The sequence below is a fragment of the Pelodiscus sinensis genome, chromosome 3 (assembly GCF_049634645.1).
Source record: "Pelodiscus sinensis isolate JC-2024 chromosome 3, ASM4963464v1, whole genome shotgun sequence".
Classification (NCBI taxonomy): domain Eukaryota; kingdom Metazoa; phylum Chordata; order Testudines; family Trionychidae; genus Pelodiscus; species Pelodiscus sinensis.
Window position 1 is genome coordinate 77514142 of NC_134713.1, and position 23386 is coordinate 77537527.

The 23386-nt window shown below is 42.6% G+C and overlaps 1 protein-coding gene across 7 annotated transcripts in view; it reads left to right on the top strand.

Annotated features, from left to right (window-relative positions):
- Positions 1–459: 459 nt before the first annotated feature.
- ARMC2 (armadillo repeat containing 2) overlaps positions 460–23386 on the top strand; it is a 110468-nt gene continuing 87541 nt past the window's right edge. The window contains exons 1-3 of one of the 7 annotated variants that reach the window (XM_075923085.1): positions 462–611; positions 920–993; positions 1531–1749. The gene's annotated coding sequence lies outside the window, so the exon portion shown is untranslated. Of the gene's footprint in view, positions 612–919; positions 994–1530; positions 1750–11071; positions 11557–12953; positions 14327–23386 lie in introns of those variants that run through there. The other 6 variants (XM_025184720.2, XM_075923086.1, XM_075923083.1 and 3 more) reach the window with 6 other exon arrangements.

The following is a 23386-nucleotide window of genomic DNA, read 5'->3' on the forward strand; positions in this document are numbered from 1 at the left end:
ATATTAGCCTTTGGTGTATTAACAGTTGTTGACTCATTGAATTTGTGACCCACTGTAGTGTTGTGCTAAGAAACAAGGGATATGGTACCACTCAGTTCACCTCACAAGCACCTCCACTCTAGAACTGCAATAGTGTGCATGCAGTAGTCTGAGGATAGCTCTAGTTATCCTTTGCAGTATGGGTGCTCTTGAGCTAAATAGCTGGAGTGAAGTACGTCAAGAGTATGGGAGTTAACAATGCAGTGAAGACAAGCCTTGTGTTACAATAGGGGGCTTGGTACAGACCAATATTGTAAGGCACAATGGTGGGTTAAAGCTGCCATAGCCTCCTGCAGCATGGAATCTCACTCCCTGTGTAGGTTTTGTTACCCAAAAGTGGTAATAGCTTTTGGAAGTGATTTGGACAGCTGTACTCCCTCTTTTTACAGTGTAAACACGGCAGCCTTGTGCTAGTGAATGAGAACTAGAAAGTGAAAGTGGGACTGAGGAGGAAGTGAAGTAGCCCCTTACTGTCTATCCAGAGCAAAGTGCGAAAAATAAACAAGCAGTATAAATGATTAAAAGAAAATCAGATTTTTAAAGAGAAATTCAGTTTTAAGGTGTTACCACAGGTAAGGAATGTTTTTATAAACTGTGATTTTAATCTTGATAGTGTCTCAGTAATAGCGCTTAATTATAGAAATGGTGTCAGATATTGTTCAAGGGCATAATTTATTCATACACATTAAATGTAACAAACCTCTGCATGTTACCAGAGAGCCCCATTCTGATTAACATGGTGCCATATGTTTTTATCATGTGCTGGTTTGGGGCAGAGTTAATCTTTATAGAGTTATGATGTTAGATTGTCCTAGATATGTCAAATATAGAGCTGGGGGCTTCCTCATTTGTATAAATATTTCTGGACATTTAATTTCAGATTATCAGTTTGGTGGATAATAAAAAATGACCTCTCAGTAAATGGAACTATACTTTTGGAAGCTCACAGAAGAGGTATTAATATTACCAGAATTGCTTTGTTTCTCAGCCGTGATGGCGTTTGAAAAAAACCTTCCTCCTAACACTTTTTTTTCTTTATCGGGAAAGGAAAACATGGTATTAGAAATCCATTGTTTTAAATAACAACTCAACTAAATCTGATTTTGGCAGATACTAACATTTTCAAACTAAAGCAAATAAGATTTCTGTCAGTCATTTAGCTTGTTGAAACTAGATCCTTATTCGCTTGATTAATTATTTTTAAAAAGAAATAAAATCAACCACTACTAAAACAGCTTATTAACAGAAAATATGTCTAAAATAATTTTTCCGAGTAGTTATCAGAGAAATGTTAACTCTTATAAACAGTCTTGTCTCTGTTTTCTTTAATCATAGGAAAAATATTAAACCGTTATCCATTCAGAACTAATTTTTTCTATGCTGGTACAGTGATAACTGTTGCTGTTTTATATCACTATCCATTAAAAAAAGTGACTGCATCATAACTGAAATTACTTCAAGCATGATATATTTAAATAATTTTTATTTCAGTATGTACAGATCCAGAAAAACCTCAGAGTTACCAATACCAGAGTAATGAACAGACCGGTCAACCACATACCTCATTTGGAACCGGAAATATGCAATCAGGCAGCAACAGAGACCAAAAAAATAAATAAATAAAAAGAAGATGAAGCAAATACACTATAGTACCTTGTTAAATGTAAGCTACTAAAATATAAAGGGAAAGTGGAAAAAAGGTTTGCCAAGGTAAGGAAACTGTAAGTTTTTATAATTTAGATTAAAACAGTTGAAAGTAGCATTTTTCTATCTAGTGACGTTTCAAAGCTGTATTTAGTCTATGTTCAGATGTAAACTTTTGAAAGAAAAAACAAAACATGTTGTTCAGAGTTCAGAACATTTCAGCAGTACATGATTACAAAATGAATGCTATATGGTAAAAGCAAACCCTTCAATATCTGTTATCAGTGGTAGCTAGATACTCAGTATTTTTGTAAACCACTAACGAGGTCATTTTTATTGGATGCTTCAAATAGATTCACCCTCCCCCCCAGTTTAGGTGCTCAACATTTGAACATTTTAGCCATATTATTCATAAGCCAGTGTCTATGTTAATGTCTTCAGTGGAACTACTCAGAGGCTTAAAGTTGAGCATTTGTAAGTCTTTGTAAGGACCTTTGCACAGTGCCTTCCATATTATTGGTGCTATCTAAATAATAATAAATGCAATCCAGTCTGATCTTCATAATACTCCTAATGGAGAGCAAAATTCAGATAGACACTTGGCAACAGGAATAATCTTCTTCCCTCCACAAAGAGGCACACAAGTACACATTGCATGCAAAAGCAGCATGTGAGATTATATTCTGGATAATATCTGAGGAATATCATGCAGAGTCCCCATGTGCTCTATTTCCACTAAGAGTAAAAATAATCTATTTGAAGCTCTGCATACAGCCATTGCCCTTGTCAGAGAGTGTGTGTTCATTAACATGCCCAACATGTTTTCTGATCCTTTAGCCAAACCTCCGTGGCTGCTATAATAGAAAATCTGCTGCATGATCCCTGTTTTTGTGGGAACTAGGGTTGGGAGTGCGGGGGAGGGCATCTTCCTTTATGCACTATAAAAACAGTGCATCAGTTTGGCATATAACATTTATAGTAGTCTATTTTAGACTGAGGACTCGATTCATCCACCTACTCCAAGAGCTCTTTTTCCTCTTTCTGCTCCTTTGTCGGCCTACTTTAGCACATATATTTTGAGAGGGAGGGGAAGAGAAATAGTAATGAAGTTTGCTCTCTCTATTAAGGCCAAACTATTTGTGGTCACTTTTTTTTATATCTTGTTTTCAAATAGTGATAGTGTTCTACTGTCTTGGAGTATCTCACGATCATGAATGCCTACATTAGGGCATTCACTCCAAACTGGAGATGTGTTCTATAATCAGATTTTACCAAGCCAGTAACAAATGTGAACCCCTAGGTCACTATAATAGTTTTACCATGGAGTCGCAGACAGCTCCCTTAGGCTTTCCGATCTATCTTGCTACCCAGGCAAGCTGGACTTAGTGATAAATGGTTACGTACACATAAATTACAAAATATTCAGGTTGTTTCCAGTCCCAAGAGACCTGTCACTTACCCCAGATCAATACCTTAGAACTTACTCAAAAGATAATGCCTGTGGCCAATCCTGTAATAAACTATCTAAAGGTTTATTAACTAGAAAAGAGAAATAAGAGTTGTTTGCTGGTTAAAGCAAGCAAACATACACACACAAATGAGTTACCATCTATAATTCCTAAAGATGACAGAGTTGTAGTAATCTCTCCATTCAAAATGTATGTCAGGGTGGACTCACCCTGGGGAATCTCTGCTTTAGTCTCTGGCACTGAGCGAGTTCAAACACTAAAGAGATGACAAATATTTCTTGTGATCCTGTTTTATCTTTTATTCTTATCCTTCTAGTCCATGAGATGAACTACCTTATAAAGAGTGTTATAAGGCCAATACAAATTTTGAAGAAAACTAATATACATATAAGCTGGTTTGGTTTCCAGCATGAATTTATCAGTTCTTAGTTAATGTCCTTGTCCTGGGCCAGAGCTGGAATTTGGTTCATCTTCATCACAGACAACTGGATGAATATGATGGATCCAGTTTCTCCTACTGTATTCATAGCTGTGCTCACAGCTAGGCATTTGGTTTGGGCCCACCTAAGGTTTTACAATTTTCCCAATCCTCCCACCTAGCAACAAAATAATTACACAGTAAGATGTAATTTTCTATGAAATGCTAAGCTTCCTTTAAATAAACTTCCCTAATTGCCACAGGAAAAAAAAATTAAGTCATAGATTTGTATGAGTCATAGTTTTTGTATGAAACTAGACACACACAGTGCTGAAAAATGGGCTTTGGATCACTAAATGTTAATTGAAATTAATTACACATCTTATAAAAATTATTGTCAGCCTGCATTGTGGAGATCTGAGCTCAGGTTGTCATATTGCCTCTTGCTCCCAGTCCCAGCAGCATGTGGGTGCCATTCAAAGACAGCATCATGTGGGGGAAAGAGTTCCTTGGCGCTCTCATTAATGACACACCCTTCAGGGCCAACTCATGAGTGGTACTAAAAGATTGTAGTAGAAGCTAGATCCCAAATTTCTGGGCCAGAAGGATGTGTCATCCAAACTGCAAGGGCATTCCAGCTCCTATGATTTTGTCATGATTCTTGTAATATTTGTGTTTTTATTAAAGCCTCACTTCCTGAGGTCATTGAAGTCACATGAAAATCTCTGCTTTAATTTAAAGAAAAATAAGTCTTTAGACCTCATGCTTATGGGAAAAAGCCTGAAATGTGTCCGAGAGCTAGCCAATCTCAGTCCAATAGGGACAAGATCCATGTTGCCAGTGTTTCAGAAAGTGTGGGGGGAAGAGTGTGGTCATGCATGGGCTGAGGTCTGTGAATCAAGGCTCCATGTTTCCCATTGATCTTGGCCATTAACCTAGAACCCTGCCATCTGTTCTGCCACTGGTTGTACCTCCTGAAAGAGATCATCCAGCAAAGTGGTGGCTTAAAAAGGGCATGGAATTATAATTGATGCATCCTCTCTATGATGTTAGCAGGGAAAGCTAGCATTTGACTCTAAGCATGTCTGGGAGAGAGAGATCTGGGAACTTATTGGAAAAAGCAACAGACAGGGAGGAAGAGATTGTTTTAGAGAGGGAGGACCTCTCCCTCTCTAAAACAAATACACTAGGCAACGCAGTATAGGAAGGAGGTGGACAGCCCTTGGTGGGGAAAGAACAAGTTAGGAACTATTTAGAAAAGCTAAACATACACAAACCCGTGGGCCCAGATTTAATGCAACAGAGAGTACTGAGGGAGTTGGCAAATGTCATTGCGGAGCCTTTGGCCATTATCTTTGAAAACTCATGGAGATTGGGAGAGATCCCGGATGATTGGAAAAAGGCAAATGTAGTGCCCATCTTTAAAAAAGGGAAGAAGGACAATCCAGGGAACTACAGACCAGTCAGCCTTACCTCAGTCCCCGGAAAAAGGAATCCATTTTGAAGCGCTTGGAAGAGGGAAAAGTGATCAGGAACAGTCAACATGGATTCACGAAGGGCAAGTTTTGCCTGACCAATCTGATTAGCTTCTATGATGAGGTAATTGGCTCTGAGGATACGGTAAAGTCAGTGGATGTGATATACCTTGACTTTAGCAAAGCTTTTGATACGGTCTCCCACAATATTCTTGCCAGCAAGTTAAGGGAATATGGATTGGATAAATGGACTGTAAGACAGATAGAAAGCTGGCTAGACTGTCAGGCCCAACGGGTACTGATCAACGGCTCAATGTCAGGTTGGCGGTCGGTTTCTAGCAGAGTGCCCCAAGGATCTGTTCTTGGACCGATTTTATTCAACATCTTTATTAATTACCTGGATGAGGGGATGGATTGCACCCTCAGCAAGTTCGCAGATGACATTAAGCTGGGGGGAGAGGTAGATATGCTGGAGGGCAGGGATAGGGTTCAGAGTGACCTGGACAGATTAGAGGATTGGGCCAAAAGAAATCTGATGAGGTTCAACAAGGACTAGTGTAGAGTCCTGCACTTGGGACAGAAGAATCCCAAGCATTGTTACAGGCTGGGGACTGAATGGATAAGTAGCAGTTCTGCAGAAAAGGATCTGGGGATTACAGTGGATGAGAAGCTGGATATGAGTCAATAGTGTGCCCTTGTAGCCAAGAAGGCTAATGGCATATTAGGGTGCACTAGGAGGAGGATTGCCAGCAGATCCAGAGAAGTGATTATTACCCTTTATTCGGCTCTGGTGAGGCCACATCTGGAATATTGTGTCCAGGTCTGGGCCCCCCACTATAGAAAGGATGTGGATGCATTGGAGAAGGTCCAGCAGAGGGCAGCCAAAACGATTAGGGGACTGGAGCGCATGACCTAGGAGGGACTGAGGGATTTGAGTTTGTTCAGTCTGCAGAAAAGAAGAGTGAGGGGGGATTTGATAGCAGCCTTCAACTTCCTGAAGGGAGGTTCCAAAGAGGATGGAGGAAGGCTGTCCACAGTAATGACGGATGGCAGAACAAGGAACAATGGTCTCAAGTTACACTGGGAGAGGTCTAGGTTGGATATTAGGAAAAACTATCTCACTAGGAGGGTGGTGAACTACTGGAATGGGTTACCTAAGAGGGTGGTGTAATCTCCATCCCTAGAGGTGTTTAAGTCTCGGCTTGATTTAGTTGGAATTGATTTAGTTGGGATTGGTCCTGCCTTGGGCAGGAGGCTGGACTTGATGACCTCCTGAGGTCTCTTCCAGCTCTATGATTCTATGACCTAGGGAAAGAGTCCATTTGGAGAGGCTTGAAGAAAAGATAAAAGAGCCTGAAGAAGAGGGGATTCATAATTTTGTAGCTGACCCAAAGAGTGAGGGTACGTCTACACTAGCTTGTTAGTTCGAGCTAGGTAGGGTAATTAGGGCAAGCAGAGTTGCAAATGAAGCCCGGGATTTAAATATCCCGGGCTTCATTTGCATGTTCCCCGGCGCCATCATTTTTAAATCCCTCTTAGTCTGAACTCCGTGCCCACGGCTAGTTGAAGGCTGCACGCGGCACGGAGTAGGTAGTTCAAATTAAAGATCCTAATTAAAGATCCTAATTCGAACTACCGTTACTCCTCCTGTAACAGGTCCTCGTGTGAGGCCCCCCTCACACCCCACTCAGGGTTATACACCACCAGGCAGGGCTGGCTTTAGGAAGTGTGGGGCCCAATTCAAACAATTTTGACAGCAGCCAAGATTTTTTGTTGAGCAAAAAAAAACAGCACGCAAAAAGAGTCACAGCCCCTTTAAATCCCCAGCTACAGAGCAGAGTCCCGCCTTCCCGCCAAACCCCGGGGTCAACTCCCCCTCCCACAGTGCAGGGAGGCCCCTGCGCTCGACTCACCCCTCCTGCGGTGCAGAGAAGCCGCTGCACTCCTCCTTCGGGGCCGACGCCTTCTCCTGCAGCGTGCCCAGCACACCAGCACACTTCCGGCTTTAGGGCGCAGGGCCCAATTCAGGGGAATCGGGCGAATCAGCCTAAAGCCGGCCCTGCCACCAGGAATACAAGTTGGCCCCACGGCTGGGGCCATATTGTGGGTTCGTGGGTAGAAAAAGCAAAGGGGATCGGACACTTTACGAGGGACCCCCCCCTCACAGTCTGTAACAGGAAAAACTAAAAATCAACTGGACTATTTGTTGTTTTTTTAAGTTTTTCCTGTTACAGACTAATTCGTCTATCCCTCTGAAGCTTCTCCCTCCCCCCCCCCACTTCCCTTATTTATTCTTGGATCTGGACTTCCAACACTCCTGTCATCTGAAGAAGTGGGTTGTGTCCACAAAAGCTCATGCTACCTTCTACATGTTTTGTTAGTCTTTAAGGTGCTACTGCACTCTTTTTTTCTTCCTCCCCTACATTTTTTTCCTTCTCCTTACCTCCCTCCCCTTATTTATTCTTGGATCTGGACTTCCAAGACTCCTGTCATCTGAAGAAGTGGGTTGTGCCCACGAAATCCCATGTTTTGTTAGTCTTTAAGGTGCTACTAGACTGTTGTTTTTTATATTTACTTTTGTGATGCTCAAATACACTTAATGCTAATTTCTTTCCTTACTGGCCTTATTCTTAATAAACCAGTGCAAATTAACAATCATGAATATTTCTTTGTTGACCTGTCCTGCATAACATTCCTTTAACATGTAAATGACTAGATCACCATTTTAAATCAATGTTACACAGAAAGCAAGTTTCAGTTGTATGGTGCCAGTAGAGTAGTAAGTACAATATGTATACTGAACAGATTAAAAAGTGGATAGGCATCACACAGGCCTTCATGGCAGTCTTATTAAAAACCTCAAAGATTCAAAGGGTATGGAGACTGTACTACCTCTCACTTGTAGGTATAATCCTTTTTGAATCAGGTTAGGGCAGCAGCTGGCACTATCAGTACCAATCTGTGCCTATTGTTGTGAATACATAAAGCAGCTTTCATTTCTAGGGCTACCTTCACAAGCAAAACATTCTCTTGTAGGTGTTAAGAATGGCTTATATTGTTGACGCTGAAGTATAGTATATCATGTTGTTATATCACTTTGTACATAATCCACTTTCCATCATAAGTACTCTTTAAATGCAACAGAAAATCTTACTACTTTTAGGGCTGGGCTATTTTTAGGCCTTTCTTCATGTAACATGGGCTATTAACATTTCATGACATCTGGCAGCTCTTACTTCCCTATTATATTTTGAACCTCACCAAGCAGGAATTTATAATTATGTATAATTTATAAGTAATTCTTGGTGCTGCCTATATATTCATTTCAACATTTTTGCCTAAAAAAAGCTAGGAAAGTTAGAGATAACTTCTCAAAAGGCAGCTAATTCTTCCCTATATAATCTCTGAATACTATAACTTCTCTTGATATTATATATCAGTTTTACCAAAAATAATCATCATGGTGGGTTACTTTATTTATCCATTCCACTTGATATGGCTACTAAAAATAGCTGCTCTGATGTGTGCAAGTATTTTCCCCTCATGTATGTCAATCTTCAGTGAACACTCTGGTGACTAGCATTACAAAAGTGAATAATAGATCAACACTAACAGAATGAGTGGGTTGGATTCATCTGCTGGCAAAAACTGAAACCATATGTTCTAAGCAAATTTGATGATATAAAAAAAATCTTTAGGATGGATGCCATTTAAAAAAGAATTAACCCTTATGCCATTTCATATTTGTTTTCCTTTTTCTTCTTGCTATGTTACAATTTCCTTCATATTTTTCTATTTTTTTTACCTTGATACGCTTTGTGTACTTGCCCTTCTTTACCTTGTCATATTTAAAGTTCCATAATCTCATTCAGAAACATTTGACAGAAGTATGAAGACTACGGTACTCTGCATTATTCTTACTAATGTTGCATACAGGATACATAATTCTCTTGTATCTTCAGACCCATAGAAAATACTGCAACATGATGGGTGGGACATGATGATTTCTTCAACAGTTTCGTGAGAGACCACAAAAAAATCCCAACAAAAAACCACCATTCAAGTTGTTGGTGGCATTCACAAAATGGCTGCGGAAGGTGGAAGGCCCAAGAAACAAGCTCTGGCAGGTGGGATTGCATCATAATACATGTTTGGGATGACAAGCAGTGGCTGAAGAACTTTTGGATGTGAAAGCCCACATTTCTGGACCTGTGTGTCACACCTGCTCCAGCTTTCTAGTGCAGAGAAACCAGATTAAAAGCTGCACTGATACTGCATATGGCAATTTCACTCAGGAATATTTCAATGCTCGATTGCTACTCATCCGTGGGAAATCATTCTGGAGTTGTAAAATCCACCGTGGGGAGCATGTCATGAAAGCATCTGAGGCCATTAATTAACTCTTGCTACATATGACCGTGACTCCTGGCAATGTGAAGGACATAGTGGATGGATTTCCAGCAGTGGGGTTCCTAAACTGTGGTGAGGCATAGGCAATATCCCTATTTTGATCCTAGTTCACGTTGTCACATTGTGCATCCATGTAAAAGGTTATTTTGCTTTGGTCATACAACCATCAGTGGCTCACTGGAGATGCTTCACTATGCGCTGATCAGGAAGGATGCATGGCACTTGCTTCTTTAAGACCACAGGACTGTTCAGAAAGTTTTAAGCAGGGACATTCTTTCTGAGACTTACTATTTTCAATATGGAAATTCCAGTAGTGATTCTGGGAGATCTAGCCTACCTTGTTCCCCTAGTTTAGTTCATGAAGGTACACTAGTTATCTCAAGATACACTAGGTAAAGATTCAACTATTGGTGCAGCAGTGTAGAATGAATATGAATGTTACATGCTCTTTTTTGTAGATTGGAGGGATGCTAGAGGTATTTACTCACAAGACTGTATCTCACTTAGGCTACGTCTACACTGGCCCCTTTTTAGGAAGGGGCATGCTAATTTTGAAAGTGGGAATAGGGAAATCCGCGGGGGATTTAAATAAACATGTCCGCCGCTTTTTTTCCGGCTTGGGGAAAAGCCGGAAAAAAAGCATCTAGACTGTCCCAATCCTCCGGAATAAAGCCCTATTCCGGAGGATCTCTTATTCCTACTTTGAACCGGAGGATCGGGCCAGTCTAGACGCTTTTTTTCCGGCTTTTCCCCAAGCCGGAAAAAAAGCGGCGGACATGTTTATTTAAATTTCCCTATTCCCACTTTCAAAATTAACATGCCCCTTCCGAAAAAGGGGCCAGTGTAGACGTAGCCCAAGGGTATGTCTACACTGCAGGGTTTTTCCGGGATAAACTTCGCTGCCTCCAGGGAATGTGTTTGCTCTTCTACTTTTTTTTGAGGAAGTGCAAACGTGCTTTTTTGGAAGCCCTGTCTTCCATGAGGATGAAGGGATCTTCTGAAAGCGGGGGATTTTCTGAAATTTGGTCCAGTGTAGACAGGCCAAATTTTGGAAAAGCCTCTTCCAAACAATAAATTGGAAAAAGCGGTAGTGTAGACCTAGCCTTAGAAAACTGTCTTGAAGGTTATGTCCTGCTTGTTGTGTCCTGCATAATAGCTGAGTCAAAGAGGGAGAAATTGCTTCCAGGGTGGAGATGAAGACAAGGTCTACTGACTTTGACTATTTAGACACAGGACTATAAAAAAACCTCATTATAGAGAAGGGGTGGGTAATAATTTTTGACAGGGGGCCACGCCAAGATTTTGGAAAGTGGACAAGGGCCACACTCTTCCATGAATAGAGGAGATGCGTGGTCTGGTGCAGAGGGGAGCTTGGGGTAAGGGACTGGGATGTAGGAGGAAGACTGGAGTCTGGAGGGAGATAGAATGAAGCAGGCGGTTGTGACCTAAGGCAGGGGACTGGAGTGCAGGGGTTTGGGATGTGACCTAGGGTAGGAGGGGATTGTGATCTGGGGCATGAGACTGGGATGCCCAATCTGGGAGAGAGTGTGGGTGTAAGAGGGGGAGAGAGGGTCTGGGTATGTTGAGTGGGGAGGGGGAGGGGCAGAGAGTTGGGGCAGGAAAGGGTTGGGGTGCCAGAAGCGTGCTGTGGCCAAGAGACTTACTTGCCAGCTGCCAAACTAGCCTGCCTGCCTACAGACTTAAAATATGTCCCAGCCTACTGGCTTGCCTGGCCCTGTGCTTCATGAATAACTGAGCCAAAGAGAGGGGGCCTGGTTCTTCTTGGCTGTCTGTTACTCCAGTAAGCAGCTCCTATTGGCTGGTTTCTGCCAGAAATTGGCCAATGGGAATGTGCCAGGGATGGGGTGGCTCCTCCCCGACTCCAGTTTAAAAATAGAAACGGAGCTCTGTAGTTGCGTTTCTGCATGGTGCCTGGGGCTGAGGAGTAAGCTGGGGGCCAGATCTTGTGGCTCGGCAGGCCGGATCCAGTCTGCAGGCTGTATTTTGCCCTGGCCTGTTGTAGAGCTTTGTGGCTAAGGAAGTCCTTGAAGAGCACTTTAACCTTCAGCCTATTAAGATGGTGTGGAGGACTGTGCTTAAGGTAAGCTGAATCCAGATGTGCATTTTGCATAGCTGGATGGTGTACCTTAAGCTGACCTGCCTGGTCTAGTGTAGAGCAGGTCTTTATTGGTGTAGCAGTACTGATACAGCTAGGGTTGCCAGATGGTTGAAACAAAAATACCAAACAACTCCCCCCCCCCCCCTCAAAAAAAAAAAAACACTGGGAAAAAATTCTGTTGAAGGGGGGAAAAAGGGGGAGGGGGACGGAGACCAAAGTTGTTGAACAAAAAAACCCACAGCATTAAAACAGCATGTCCCCTTTAAGAGTGAGTGCCCAGGATAGGAACAGGGGAGGGGGCCCTGGGTCAGCAGCCATTTTGTGCCAGAAGCCTTGCAGAACTAGGTAAGCAGGAACTGGGGGTGTTGGGAGCCTGGGAGCTGAGTGTTTGTAGGGTTGCCAGGTGCCCAGAATTTTCACCTCCTGGCCGGGGAAAAAATCAGAAAATACCAGACATTTTAGGTGTCTGGTATTCTCTGAATTTTTTTTAACAGACAGGAGGTGAAAATACTGGACTGTCTGGGTGAATACTGGACATCTGGCAACCCTAGATACAGCTATGGCACTGTAGTTCTTCAATAAAGAGGCTCTGTGACAGGGCTACTCAACACTTTGCTCATGGGCTACATGTGGCTCACAGACCGTTTGTTTGCAGCCCGCAGTACAGTTTGGGTTTACACAGGGCTCAACATGTGGCTTGCAGGTGGGATCCTTTGAATATGGCCTCCACTGGGAACTTGCTCCACAATGGCGAGGTGTCTCCCAGGTGGGGTGAGCATTGAAAGACACAAGCTGATGGGCTGGCTGGAACAGATGGGTACAGGGTGTTGGTGTTTCTAGCCTCGAGGGAGGAGGTGCTGGGGCATTGTGGGAACTGCTTTGTATTCATGTCAGTGTGAAAAGCTATTTGCATATATATTTGCATGCATATGAAACAACACTTAAGTTGTGGCCATTGACCTGTGATGTGAGTATCATTGTGGTCCCAATGGGCTTCCAAAGTTGAGTAACCCTGCTCTATGACAAAAGCAGAGAGCTCTCTCCATGCTGTAGTTAATTTACCTCCACAAGGGGCAGTAAGGCTACAGCTACACTGGCAGCTTCTTGTGCAAAAGCTCTTTTGTGGAAGAGTTCTTCTGTAAAAACTCTTCCAGAAGAGAGCGTCTACACTGGCATGTGCTTTTGCACAAGAACATCCGTGCCAGTGTAGACGCTCTCTTGTGCAAGAAAGCTCTGATGGCCATTTTAACCATAAGGCTTTCTTGCGCAAGAAATTCATATTGCCTGTCTGCAGTGGCCTCTTGCGCAGGAACAGTTGCGCAAAAGGGCTTATTCCTGAGCAGGAGCATCAGAGTTCTGGCGCAAGAAGCCCTGATTTCATACAGTAGAACATCAGTTTACTTGCGCAAGAACATGCGGCCAGTGTAGACAGGCAGGAAGTTTTTGCGCAAGAGCGACTGCTTTTGCGCAAGATTGCACCAGTGTAGACACAGCCTGTCTTCCACTGTCATAGTGCTGTCTATTCCACTGCATGGATCAATACCTATATTGCTCAGAAGTGTGGGTTTTTTCACTGCTCCTCCCACTTTCTTCTGGAGCACCTATGGAGTCAGTGCTTATGCACAGCCCTTTTATTGGGATTTCAACTGACAGTCACGCTCAATGGAGAAAGCCTTTGTTCCTGCAGGGAGTGGTCTGTGTAGAAAAAGGAATGACACTAATAAGGACTTGAGTGTCATGTGTGAGAGGGATAGTGTCATGTTAACAAACCAGATACCAGCTCATGCCAAAGACTTGGCTTCACTGACAAATGTCCTGAATCGATATTAGACTTCTAGTTACCTAGATCATCCCATCTATCCTTTTCTAAAACTTGGCACAATTTTAGCTTTCTTCCAGTCTTCTGCTTCTTCCCTAGTGTTCCACTTTTTATTGAGAATCACCATCCACTGTTAACATTAATTGTCCCCGGAACTCCTCAGTCAGCTCTTTTAAAACTTTTGGATGCAAGTTATCTGGATGGGCTGAGTTAAAAATGTCCTTTAGTAGCTTCTGCTTAACATCATCCAAAGACAGGAATGGAATGGAATAAGTATTATCATCGCTTGAACCTCGGGACCGGATCCAGATAAGTCCAGGCAGCATTCGGCCCTCTGGCCTGAGGTTCCTTGTCCGAAAGGAACAAACTGAGGTGCATCCGGAATTTCCTTCACAAATACATTCTGTGACTGGCATGTGGGGCCCTTCTCCCGCAGCTTGTTCCACTGAGGGCCGTGGCGGGCCGACAGCTGGGCACAAAGGGTGTCTGCTTGGCGCTGTTGAGGGGGAGGGAAGTTTCCTTCCACCCCAGTCCTGGGGGTAGGGCAGAAATTTATAGTAATACACCCCCCGCCGCTGATGCTCGTGGTGAGATGAAAGGCAGCACCAGCCTATCGCCTCCAGCACGCCGCCCCGCGTCCCCCGCCCACAGCGGGGACGCCGCTCCGCTCCCCTCGCTTCCCGCCACTCGCTTCTTGGAAGACCGCAACAGGCGAGGACAGGTCTGCGCATGCGCTGGGGGAGCTAGCTGCGCCTGCTCACTGAGCGTCCGGCCGGCCGGCTTGTCGGGAGCCGCGGGTTGCGGGGCGCGCGGCGCCGCTAACGGCAGCGGGGCAGAGACTGGCCGCGGTGAGGACCCGCTTCGCACAGACCCGCCGACAAGGTGCCTCCTCACAGCCCGACGGGGACTGGAGCCCGGGCAGGGCCGCTCTGTGTACGGTTGTTATGGCAACGGGCCTCGCGGCGCATCTCCGCGTTGGGGCAGGGGCAGCCTCCCCCTTCCGGGCAGCCTGCGGAGCCTCTGCCCCCCCCCCCCCCCCCGCCGCGTCCCGGACAGGGGCAGCGTCAGCCCCCGGGCTGGGGTGCTGTTTGCTGTTCCTCCCCTAGTGACGCATTTATATTGCCGCTCCCCCGCTTTTGTGGGGCAAGGCGGCCCCCACTCGCGCCAGGGGTCTCGGCGTGGTCTCCTGCAGGGGCTTGGGCGAGTGTTGGGATGCAGAGTCTGTGCCGAGTCCAGCGGTTGTCTGCCGCACCCCAAAGTTTGAGCCCCTCATCCCCGGAAAGAGCCCTCCCCAACTCTCTGCCCCAAGCCTAGCCCGGTGGGGGAAGTTTTACTTCAACTTAGGAAGATTGAAGAAGGAATCCAGTCTATTCACTCTTACTCATAAATTGTATAAAAGGATAGAATTTACCATCTTGCCAAATGCTTACATCAAATACCAAGCAAAATATACTCCTTCTTATGTACCTTAGTGGATCCTTCTTATGTACCTTGATCCTGCCTTGAGGGCAGGGGGCTGGACTCGATGACCTCTCGAGGTCCCTTCCAGTCCTATTATTCTATGATTCTATGAACATTCAATGATTCTCAGCCTGTGGGCTACAGTCCAATCAGCACAGAACTGTGGTCCCTAATTCATCCTCAGGGCCTTACAGGCTGTGATGCTCCCAGTAGTAAATAGGTTGAGAACCACTCATAGAGCAAAGAGTGAATTCATGAAGCTGATGTTGACTCCTTATGGTATCATCTTATTCATGGTGCCCAGTTCCTTATTCAAAGGACAAAATTGTTTAAAAGTATCACTGGGATTAATTTTTTTTAATTATACCAAATTCATTTGATTGTGACACATTTAAATGACTTATTACTTAATTGAGACCAGGTTGGTGAGGCAATATCTTTTATTGGGTAAATTTCAGTTGCTGAGAGGGAAAAATTGATCTAATAACTATTACCTTGCCCTCATCTCTCTAATGTCTTGGGGTTATGGCCTGCTTCCCAGTATCCAGTTAACTGGCATGGCTAGAGCAGCCCCCACACCTCTTGAGGTTGCTATGGGGTGGACCCAAGTGCCTCCCTCCCCACCTGGGATTGCAGTGCTTAACTGGTTAAACAATATAATTTTAGTTGTTTAATCAGTTAACTATTTTAATGGGTTTTACATCCTTAGTTTTGACTGTACATAATGAAATAAGTTTCTCCTCACCCCAAATGACAGCTCTATTTGACAGACTCATCTGAAGGTGATGGTGAAAGTAACTCTCTGACCTGATGCTTTGTTGCAGGGAAACATGTTGCCACATCAAATTCCCACCCCAACTTTATTCAGACACTATTTACAATACAGAACTAGAGTTTGACTGGCTCTGCATAACAAAATAAGTCTCAGGTCATTCCAAGTGACATGTCGTTTCAACCATTAAACTGTTCTGAAGTAGTTGAAACACAGAACTCCTTTACTTAAAACGTTAGGTTGGTCTACACTAAAGCTGTAATTTGGCCTAATTGAAATCTATAGAACTTAAGCTGATTTATAGTAGTGTCTACACCACACTTTGCTGAATGGAAACGCTCTCTCACCAGCTTCTGTCTTCTTGGAGAAGTGGAGCACAGTTGCTCCCATCATTGATTTAGCAGATCTGATGAAGACCAGCTAAATCAATACCACTGCATTGATCACAGCAGTGTATATTTAGCCAGAGATATAGACAAGCCCTTTATTGTATAGAATACCATTGCCTATATCCATATAACACCAACCCTCCTCTACCCATGATCAAACACATTAACTCTGTTCAGCAAGGTAAAAGTAGAAGCAAATAGATGTCAGATTGTGAAAGCTATGTTTGTGGGTTAGGGACTGGGTGAGTGTTGTGTTTCTTCCATCTGTTGTCTGTTTGTTCTTTGAGGGTGGTGTGACTGAGTTGTGGGCTCCAGAACTGGACAGGTTTGTGTCTGTGTGGGCACTGTTGTAACTTGTGCAAGGAAAATACAGTGGGTAAAAATGGTGTAGCAGTGTGGCACTTAGACATCACCTGTTTTAGATTTACTGATAATTCAGATCAATGGATCTTGAATGCATATGGATCAATGTGTTAATTAACAAAGCCCAGAATGGGGGTCTGTTAGAGAAAACCAAATTGAACCAGAGAATAAGATGATTTACTCTTTACAAGCAGGTTCTTAGTGTGTTGACAGAAATTGAGCTGATATGGGGGCTGTTAAATTTAGGTGCTATATCCTGGATGCCTCATGCAGCTAGTATTAAAACATTCCCATTATTAAAATAATATAATTTTCTAGCAAGGAGGGTATTGGACCAAACACAAGGTAGCTACAGGTTGAACTAGGGATGTGAATGGTTTACCTGTTTCAGTTCACCAGTGGGAATTGAAGCATCTCCCCACCTGCTGTTATTTCAAAATATAACTGGCTCACTATTCTAACATCCCTTTAAACCTCATTCCACAAAAAGTAAGGAATGTTTCGGAATAGCGATTTATTAAAAAACAAGTGCTCTGTAGACAGCACCAAATTTCGAAATAACATTGAAATAAGATATGCAATTTGCATAGCTCAAATTGTGCATTTTATTTTGACCTATGGTGCAGGGTAGACGCACCCTATGACAGAAGAATAGGAATCAACCATTGGAGTGGATGTTGGTGATAGCTTACGGACCAGTGACCATGACCTGTTTACAATCAATATAGGCAGATAGGACAGTTGCAACCATTTATATATAAAATATAAGCTTGCTCTTCAGGATGGCTAGTCTCATAATTTTCCTCAGCTTTAAAAGTGAAAAGGACTGGGAGATAAAAATGACAGAAAAATAAAACTGGAAGTTATATAAGAAGATTTTATTAAATGGACAAAATGCATGCTTCCACAATCAAGAAAAAGGACAACTTATGGTTAAAAAGTCCGTCTTAGTTCATTGTCAAAGTGGAGGCAGCAATTAGAAGAATATGGATAAATAAAAATATGGAAAAGGGGGGAAATAGATGGTAATCATTGTCTATTAGATATTATGAAGAGTAGAAAATTGATAAGGAAAGGTAAAGATGCCATGGTTGGCAAGTCTAAGGAAAAATAAGCAGGGCTCGACAATTAGAGCCATCTACTCACCCGTGGCGAGTAGATTTTAGCCCGGCACAGCACCGCAGTGCAATCAGCACACGTGCAGCGCGGTCTGCGCATATGCAGTGTGCCAAACCGCGTGGCTGGCGAGCGGGGCTTGCCACCGCTTGTCAAGCCCTGAAAATAAGAATACATTTTTAAAGAATATTAGAAACTAAAAAAGCCTAATAATGTTATAAAATGTGGCCATGAACTAGATATAGTGAAATTGTTAATGGTGGTGTAGGGAATGTTCAATAAATGTTTCTGTTCTATATTTAGAAAAAAACAGCATGAGGTGCTTGTATCACACCAGGCTGATGAGCTAGTTTCCAGGCCATCAGCAGAACCTACAACCAAGAGTTAGGGTATCTTAAAAAAAAAAGTTGGTTAAGGCAGGCTGTGTCCTAAATTCTGGTAGACTGGAAGAATATTAATATACTAGCATTCAGAAAATGCAAGCGGTTTGACCTAGGTAACTATGAGCCAGTTAGCTTGACATCAGTTCTGAGTGTCCCCTTTTGCCTGATTTAAAAACAAACAAACAAACAAACAAAAAAAGTATGCAAACTCATAGTAACAGGTATATTTAAGTAATTAAAAAGAACCCTTAAAACCCTACCCAATTAGAGACTCCATTGTATATACGATGTCTCTGGGGAGAGGATAAAAGAACAAATACTTTGTGACGGATGTGTAGTTACATTGCTTTAATTCGCTACCGAAAGGTGCTCAGATACTGCAGTGATAAATGCAGTCTAAGACCCTCTGAAGAATAGTTATAATATACTTAGTATCACATGACTTTCTTGGTAAGAAGTTAGAACTATGTCAATAAAGCACAAGTTAAATGGATTAAGAATTGGCTGACATGTCTCAAAGTAGTTGTCAGGGGGCCAATAATAATTTGAATATGGGTATTTCTGGTGGGTTTCTAAAGGGACTGGTACTAGACCTGGTTGTCTTCAGCATTTTCATCAATCATCAGTAAATAAATATAAAACCACTGCTGATAAAACTTGTAAATAGTACAAAGATAGGCATAGTGGTAAATAATGATGAGGTCAGAGCAGTCCCGGAAAGTGATTTGGATTAAAATAAAATATAGTTTAATACATCTAGAAAAAAGGAGTTCAGACTTCCTATACTGAATGGTGGACTGTCCTAGAAAGCATTGACTCGGAACAAAGGACTTAGACATCACAGAAATGCAGGGGTGAAAGGGACCTCAAGAATCTGATGTCTCACCAGGGCTGAGTAAGGCAAGACAAAAGTTACTCCTAAGTCTTTTATATGTCATCTTGAGTCTTTATATATTATACACATTCCAGAATATTTAGCTTTTTTTGTTACTGCATCACATTGACTCATTTGATTTGTGATCCACTATAACCCTATATGTAAAAGTGCTTTTCTGTAATAATGCTGCCTGGCCAATTATTCCCCATTTTATGTTTGAGTTTTCCTTTGTAAATTTAGTACTTTCCACTTCTGTGTTATTAGATCAGTTCTCCAATTTATCAAGTTATTTTGAACACTGATTCTTTCCGTCAAAAGTATTTGCAACCTCTCCCAGTCTGGGATCATCTGCTAGTGTTGTAAGTGGACTCTCCACTCCTATTATCCAAGTCACTAATGAAATGGAGAAGCAACTAACCGTGAATGCTCAGTCTAATGCTCTGGCAAAAAAGGCCAATGTGATCCTTTGATGTGTAAGTGGAGACATGAATAGGAAGTGATTTTTATTTCTGTATATGACATTGATGCATACTGGAGTACTGCTTCCAGTTCTGATGTTAACATTTTTAAAACATTTAAAAATTGGAGCAGGTACAGGAAAAAAGCAGCAAATGATTTCAGGGCTGCAGTAAATGCCTTACAGTGAGAGTGTCAAGAGCTTCATTTGTTGCATTTATCAAAAAAGATGGAGACATAACTTGATTATGGTGTCTTAAGACCTTCACGTGGACAAAATACTGGGCACTAATGAGCTCTTCAATCCAGGATAGATATACAAAACGAAACAATGGCTAAAAGCAGAAGCCAGACAAATTCACTGTAGTAATTAAATACACATTTTTAATAGTGAGGTGTATCAACTATTGGAACAAATTGCCAAGAGATGTGGTGGATTTTCTATTTCTTGGTGCCAAGAAATTAGGAATACATGCCATTCTTGATAGAAGATCTGCTTTAGACAAACATAAATTGTTTATGGGCTCAATGCAAACATAACAGTATGAAGTTCCATGGTGATATATAGCTGATCAGCCTAAATGATCTAATGGTCCTCTCTGGCCTGGGGAAAAACAAAACAAATCCACCTCAGAATCTAAGAATCCCTGTTACTGGCCTGTCTACACACATAACGTTATCAAAATCTTCTCGTCCAGAAGAAGATGAGAGCCAGAGATGGAGCTTTACTACAATAATTGGTTATGTCAGAATTACAAACTATAAAGACCTCTTTATGGAAGTGGAAGACCATAACAAAATATACAGCACTTCTGTACAGAAATTCACAGGGATATGTTGGTTCTGTTCAAAACAAGGTCTTGTACAAACCCTTAATCATGTTTACATATAGGTATCACAAGTGATCAGCACTAACAGCAGCAACAAGTTTATGAATTAATTGCAATAAAATATTTTATTATAACAACTTCTGATTTTGTAATTTCAACGTGAACAAGTGCAGTGGATTACATCACTTTAGTACACATTTCATTAATGATGAACGGTGCATCTTACTCATTACACTACTGGCGAGGAGTTCTGTGGCACCTTATAGACTAACCGAAGTGTTGGAGCATAAGCTTTCACAGGCCTTGGGAGGCAGGCTAGTCCTCGCCCACAGACAACCCGCCAACCTGAAGCATATTCTCACGAGCAACTATACACCACACCATAATAACTCTTAACTCAGGAACCAATCCATGCAACAAACCTCGGTGCCAGCTCTGCCCACATATATACACCAGCAACACCATCACAGGACCTAACCAGATCAGCCATACCGTGTCTGGTTCATTCTCCTGCACATCTACTAACGTAATATATGCCATCATGCGCCAACAATGCCCCTCTGCTATATACATCAGCCAAACTGGACAGTTCCTACGTAAAAGAATAAATGGACACAAATCAGATATTAGGAATGCCAATATACAGAAACCTGTAGGGGAACACTTCAATCTCCCTGGACACACAAATGCAGAGCTAAAGGTAGCCATCCTGCAGCAAAAAAACTTCAAGACCAGACTTCAAAGAGAAACGGCTGAGCTATAGTTCATCTTCAAGTTTGACACAATCAACTCAGGATTAAACAAAGACTGTGAATGGCTAGCTAACTACAAAAGCAGCTTCTCCTCTCTTGCTATTCAAACCTCCAGATCAGCTACTAGAAGTGGGCCTCATTCTCCCTGATTGGATCCACCTGGTCATCTCTAGCCTGATTCTGGCCTGCATATTTATACCTCCTCTGGAAATGTCCACTACATGCATCTGACGAAGTGGGTCTTTGCCCACGATAGCTTATGCTCCAACACTTCGATTAGTCTATAAGGTGCCACAGAACTCTTCGCCGCTTTTGCAGATTCAGACTAACACGGCTACCTCTCTGATACTCATTACGCTTGCACTTAAGTATGATCATAGAAAGATTCAAAAATTTGGCACTAAGCTATTTCCATCAGAGATTTCTTTGCATTATAGCAAGTGATTTGAAAGAGAACAAGATTCATTTTGTATATGTATCTCAAACTGTGACGTGCATTGTTTCAAATACTGTTTGCTCATTATTCAGGCAAAAATGAAATGCCTGTCCCTCAGAAAAATCCTTCATCTGCCCTACTTTTCTGTGTAACTTGATTATAGCATCAATATTTAAAATTATTTGCACGAACCATAGAATTCATTAAAGCAAAATTGTCATTATAGGTCTGAAATTGTGGGAAATGCACATTTCTGTGAATTGCTTTGTATGTCTTCATAGACTTGGTCAAACTTATGGTTGGCATTTCTTTGGAATTTTGAAATTAAAAAGAAAAGGAGGTGGCGATAGAGTTCTGCAATTAAAGTGTACCATGCCACATTTGTGTTGTCGTGAGACGACTACAGCAGCAAAGACACTACCTAGTTCAACTAATTGTAGTATGTAGAAATTGGTTAGTATTTCTTTTAAATAGTTTGTTGGCATTCTAGTGACGGTCACCTTTTTCTATACTTTAGAAGCCATTAGAAACCACTCAGCAGAGCAGCTACGCATTAAGCTAGGCTTTGTATGTTTGTATATAGTTAATAAACATGCTTATTTGGGACCAACTGTGCCTAATCAGTGTCTTCATTTTATTTTTGTTGTGTATAGAGCAAAACACACAACTCTAAGAACAAATGTCTGTAAATCTTTAACAAAAAATTCAAGACATTTAATCGTTTCCTATTCTTAATTTATCTAACAACAAAATTCCCAATAGATTTCTTCATTTATAGCTATCATATCTGTGAAAACATTACACCTTGATTTGCAAGTTGATTGTTGCTCTTTATTTTTTTACACGAGTTTCATGTTCATTAACAATGCAAACAAACATTAAAACGTGGAGGTAATATATTTGTCAGACCAAAAATAAAAATTCAGCATATGGAGTGGCATATCTTCTTCATAATGGAAAGACCATTATGGGGATGTTAACTTAATGTGGCCTAGTATGTATTTTCTCTAATATAGCCATTCAAACCTAGCTCCGTTTTCAAGCCCTGCGCACAATCTGGAATGGGGATTTAGGTGTAACTTTGCAGTACAGGAAGTACCCGACTTACGCGGATCCGGCTTATGTTGGATCCGCACTTACGAACGGGGCTTTTCTCGCCCCGGAGCTCACGGGCGGCGGGTCGCCACCCGTGTCCTCCGGGGCGAGAAAAGCTTCTTCCAGTCTCCCTGGTCTGCTGGGGGGGGTCCAGCAAAGCCGCTGGACCCCCCCCAGCAGACCATGGACACCCGAGCAAAGCCGCTGCCTGGGCTTTGCTCGGGTTTCCCTGGTCTGCTGGGGGGGGGGGAGGGGGCGCAGCTAGTGCGCCCGCCCGCCGCCCCCCCCCCAGCAGACCAGGCTTTTGTTGCGGGACGCCTCGGGTAGAGCAGCTGGGGTGCTGCCGGGTTGGTCCTGTGGGAACCTACCGGGCAGCGCCCCAGCTGTTCTGTCCCAGGCTCCAGATTCAGCAGCTGTTGAAACTGATCAGGCTGATTCCAGGAAGCTGGGGGCAGAGCAACTCTGCCTCCGGCTTCCTGTAGTCAGCCCCTGGTCAGTTTCAGTGGCAGCAGCTGAATCTGGAGCCAGTTCCGACTTACATACAAATTCAACTTAAGAACAAACCTATAGTCCCTATCTTGTACGTAACCCGGGGACTGCTTGTATATTGCTCAGGAACAATGATTTGGCTCAGGGAGTGGTTTGTCCCAGGTCTTTCAGAACAGCTGGCATGTCAAGGATGTCTCATTTGGGGTGACCTGAGCATTATTTCTTCATGTACAGAGAGTCATAACTCAGCTCTACAATTAATTAATACATTAGTGGTTTAAATGTTTATCACATTCATTTGATTTTGTTTTTAGAAATTTCATCTTATATTGATATATTCTAAAATACTTTTGGCCTTTGAATAAGGAACTGGGAGCCATGAGAGAGGCACAGGTACCATGAATAAGCAGTATTTCAGCCTCATGCAGAATTCTGATGTGAATGCGGCTAGTGAACCTGTTCAAAAAGGAAAACTGATGTCTGCAAAAATCTGAACTGAGATACTGACTGACTGTTTAGAGCTGGTGATTTTTGGAAGCAAAACCTGTCATTCAGTGGCTCTGTAAGGATACAC